The 5,109-nt window shown below is 36.7% G+C and overlaps 1 pseudogene; it reads left to right on the top strand.

Moving 5' to 3' along the window:
• Positions 1-1,541: 1,541 nt before the first annotated feature.
• Positions 1,542-3,028, top strand: LOC127204909 (kinesin-like protein KIF2C; annotated as a pseudogene).
• The last annotated feature ends 2,081 nt before the right edge of the window (positions 3,029-5,109 follow it).

The raw sequence follows: 5,109 nt of genomic DNA, 5'->3' as shown, positions 1-5,109 counted from the left end.
CTAGTCAAGCCACTATATAAATCAGTATGAAGATCTCTCAAAACCCTGAAATTGAATCTATTATATGATCCAGTAACACTCCTCCTGGGTATTCATGCTAACTCTTCAAGTAAGCATTCCAGAGACATATTTACACATCAGTGTTTTCTACAGTAATGTTCACAATAGAGAACTTGGGTAGCCAACCTAAGTATCTATTAACTGTAGAATGGATAAGCACAATCACAGTGGGATGTTTTTCACCCACAAAAAAAGAACAAAGTTATCTTGTTTGCAGGAAACAATGTAAGCAATTAGAGGTGATAATATTAATTGAGTTAGATCAGCCACAGAAAGACAAATATGAAACATTTACTCTCATTTGTGGCTACCGCAGTTTATACATATAGAAAAATAATGTAATTATATATGAAAATTAGAAACTAATCTTCTTATTAGATTAGAGAAGGGGGAGAAAAAAAACATAAAGAGACCTAGGCTCAAAGTACATTTTATACTTGTACAAATATGTTTTATATAGCCCAGTACCAGGTATGATCAATATATGCTAACAGATTATTTTAATTCTTAATTGAATTTCACTTCTACAATAAGTAGGTAAATACTGAATTTCTTTGCCACTACCATGAACAAGTAAAAAGCTGGATAAATTCTGTGCAACAATTGTCTCCAGACATTGGAATAGAAATGGCACAAGACTCTAATTCTTGCCAAAAGCAAAATAAATAAGAGTCTATTTTCTCTCCTATATTTTCATATGAGTCATTACTAAAGTTATAAGAATTTGCTTAAATACTTCCTGAGATAAAAGTTTAACCTTTACTATAGTGGTGGTCTCACTGAGTTGCAGGGATACAAATCAGAGGAGACTGAGATGGTCAAATTTATACAACAAAATATACCAAGGTGTAGAAAGACCTCCTAGAGAGTACTGCTAAATAGTAAGCTCTATGTGAATACAAGAAAACCACTCTAAAATCAGCAAAATTCTATTAACATTCAGCTGAGCACAGACTAAAGACCATGCAAGGATGAGAGACATTGCCCTTCTAGCTAGTCAGTGTGTGGTTATATTGACTAGCCAGGGTCATAAGAGTCAAACCTTAGATGTGAGGCCAACCATGCCCTAGAATCAGTGCTGCTCTAAATACATTCTTTGAAAAAGAAAAAAGAAAAACTAAAGAAAAGAAAAAAATACTGAAAGACCCCAGCTGGTCCACAAAAGGAAAACACAAGAGAAGGTGTTAATCTCACTCTTACAGCCTAACCAATATCAAAGCTCTCTGCAGGACATGCAGGGTAGGCCTGTTTTCAAAACAATGACCTTCTACTGCTCTTGTCTTCTAATACATGAGAACAACACTATAGCAATTGAACACAAGCCACATGCATGACTTAAAATTGCCGAACAACCACATTAAAAAACAAAAAAGGGGGGGTTGACAGTGTTAACACAGCCCCAAATTACCACAATTATGGTTTCTCAGCTTTTTATATTTGTATTGCCTAGTGCTATTTCCAAAACCATGGAACATTTTCCTGGTCTCTCCATCTACATTCAATACAGTAATGGCATAATTGATGGTGCCAATATAAGCACTGAGAACTTGGAGAATTTCTGTTTCAGTGGAGGTACCACAAAGGACAAAGAGATCAATATTGATGATGTGGCTGCAATAAACCAGAACTCTTATAACTTCTTCCCTTATACCCCAAAGACAATCTGCCACTGCAAGAAAATGTCTAGCTGTTCTGAAGCAAAAACGCAGATAAATTGACTCCAAAATTCTATCTCCAAAAGGTCTTCGAAGCCATTTCACTCATATGTCCACTATCTCAGAGGTTTGAATTGCCACTCAGGAGAATAAAATGGAAGTGGAGCAGCCTGTGCCTACAAATTATCTTAAGCAGTTTTCCATTCCCAATAGCTACCCTAGGCCCTCCTGCTCAGCAGTGACAGAATTATCTTTGTCAGTGGTCATCAGAGAGGTAGGAGAACATGACCACCCCATCCACAGGATCTCTTCTAAAAACCCTGGAAATTTGTATTGTGAAAGAAATGGAGAAAAAGAAGAACAAGTGTGAGGAGAAGAGGGCCCAGAGCTCAGATATAAGAATAAAGTGAGCTCAGGGTTATGACAGTAGCTTTCCAAACTGAAAAATTTCCCAGATGATTAAAGAATTTCACATTCCTATGGAATGTTGCTCACTTATTGTGATTGACCCTACCAAAGAGCGCAGGATCTGTGTCTGTATTAGGAAGTGCCCACTGAACAAAGAAGAAGTGGCTATTAGAGAAATCGATGTGATTTCTGTTTCTAGAAAGTATCTCCTCCTTGTGCATGAACCCAAGTTAAATGTGGACTTAAAGTACCTGGAAAATCAAGCCTTCTGCTTTGCCTTTGACTTTGAAGAAACAGATTCCAATGAAGTTGTCTACAGGTTTACAGCAAGGCCACTGATACAGATGATTTTTAAAGGAGGGAAAAGTAACATGTTTTGCCTATGGACATTGGGAAGACACACACAGTGGATAGAGACTTGTTTGGTAAAAGTCAGAAAGCACCTAAACGGATATCTGCAATGTCTTCCTGGGATGTCTTCCTTCTGAAGAATCGACCTCACTATAGAAACTTAAAACTGGAGCTATCTGTGACATTCTTTGAGAACTTCTCAAAAAAAAAAAAAAAAAAAGCTTTGTGGAGGAAGTCTGCAAGCAACAGGTGCAGGTTGTAGGACTGCAGGAATGCCAGGTTAAGTGCAGTGATGATGTCACCAAGATCACCATTATAGGCAATTCTTGCAGGAATTTGAGGCAAACTTTACCAAATCCAAGTCCTCCCACTTCCATGACTGTTTCCAAATTCTTCTTTAATCTAATGGGAGATTACATGGCAAATTCTCTTTGGTGGATCTGGCAAGGAATAAACAAGGGGCAGACACATCTAGTGCAAAAATTGACATGCCTCTCCTGGCACTAAAAGAGTACATCAGGGTGCTGGGACAGAACAAGGCTCATACCCCATAACTGGGTGATCAGCCAGACTATGACTTGGAGACTTTGGTGAACAAATCAGAATTTGCTCTGGTACAGCAGGCTAAGCATTTCTCAGCCCTGCAGGAAGTCATCAAGGTCCTGTGCTTGGCCATGCAGCTGGAAGAACAGGTTAGCAAACAAATAAACAGAAAGAAACAGTAGTAGTGATAACTTCAAAGATCTGTTTGGGATCACACCAATGTCTTCTCTTCCTCAGAAAGCTTTGGGAACCTTCTAGATTTGGTTAGGGACTGAGTTGGATGGGTTTTTGTAAATGTCAACTAAGGGCCAGGAAACTAGAGGAAGGATGCTATTGTTTCTTCAGTTTAGAGCATGAATAAATAGCTTTTAGTGACTGTGCTTTCCCTTTTCCTCACTATAACTTTCAGAAAAAGAAGTTTTTGAGACCTCTTTCTTTTAATTTTTGAAGGCCAAGGAACCCTTTCTCATTTTATGTATTGATATGTTCTATATAAGAATAAAGAAAGAAAAAAATGAAAAGAAAAAGAAAACAGAATAATTCAATTTAGTTTACTTATTTAACTTAATATATTCAAAATATTTCATTATGTAAGTGATTTAATAGTATTATTAAAATATTTTACATTTGTCCTTTAATATCTTTGATATGTAATATTTATGATTGCACAATATGAGATTTTCCTATAAGCCATCTCTGGTTAAGCTTCAAGTACTGCATAACTATATGTAGATAGTAGCTCCCATACTGAGCAGCCAGACTTAAAACAGAGAAGTCTGGATTTGGAAGTAGCATCTATGTATATAGTTCTCTAGAAAAACTAAGACCTAGGGACTTTGAATTGATAGGAGACTTCAGCTACTCCAGCTGCAAATAGGAATTTTATGATAAAGAACTGAATTTCAGTGCAGAGCCATATGATTTTCCAGATCTATTTTGGGGCAATCCTGCTTGCTATATAATAGAATGGTACTCTTAATATCTAAAACATTTAATTAATGTTTCTGTCTTTTCGAAGAGCTTAGTTACACTGTGAGATAATCAGAAACAAGGTACTAAAGGAGTGTTCAATACTTTATTGCTATTGATCTCCAGATGTCATTCATCATATTGATAAGGATAATTTCCAGTCTTGGCCAATCATATTTAATATAGGCATGCCACTTACTGGGAAGCAATCTCTCTGCTTCACTACTTCAGAGAATAGAAACCTATATTATAACAAGCATAAATAGTGAGACTGTCACCTCTTAATGTGGAAATCTTCTAAATTAAGGTACTTATTTCTAAATATCATACATGTTGGGCACCATCCCATTGATTTATGACTATAGATTGTTTATGTTATTCAGTGAGCAATAGATATTGGCTAAATAGGACTCAATTTGTTTTGTAAATTCAAAAACCATGCTTTCCATTTCCAGACCAGTGACCAATCATCATTAGATAAATCTTTGCATAATAAATGGTACCAGAAGTTATACTTAAAGCTATGGCAAACTAGGTACTAGCCAATCAACAATCATACCAAAACAACTAAAATACTTGGCAAAATACAAATTAATGATTTGGGATGTACTAGAGAACCTCAAATTAGCTATAACTGGAAAGTCCAAGAGCCTAATTTTACCACTGCTATACTCACTAGAGAGGGAGTCCAACATTCTGAGATTAGTGCCTCCTGCCCCAGTCTGAGATATCTGCCAAGTTTTGAGGATTTTAAGGGGAAACCAAGTCAGTTAGTAAATGGAACATAACGAGAAGTAATTTTTGGTGGTCTCTCTAAGAACTACAAATTTGTGTTCAGGCTTTGAAAGGAATTTAGGCTTCAAGAAATGGAAAACATGGAGAAATGAGCCCAGCCAAACATACTATTCTTCCTCTAAGATATGTATAAAATCTTCATCTAGAGAAGATAAGAGGCAAAGACCCAAAGAGAAAAGCAGAAGATGAACAAAGGCTGAACCAACCAGAAAATAACAAGCTACATCTTTAATTAAGAAGCTACTGAAGACGAGATTCCAACTCACAACTCCACCAAGATCCACAAGAGGCCACACCAGCATCCAGAACCACAGATAAATCCCTCCCT

This window comes from Acomys russatus, chromosome 21 (assembly GCF_903995435.1).
Source record: "Acomys russatus chromosome 21, mAcoRus1.1, whole genome shotgun sequence".
NCBI lineage: Eukaryota > Metazoa > Chordata > Mammalia > Rodentia > Muridae > Acomys > Acomys russatus.
The sequence above is the reverse complement of the archived record's forward strand: the minus strand, read 5'-3'. Positions and strand labels throughout refer to the sequence as shown.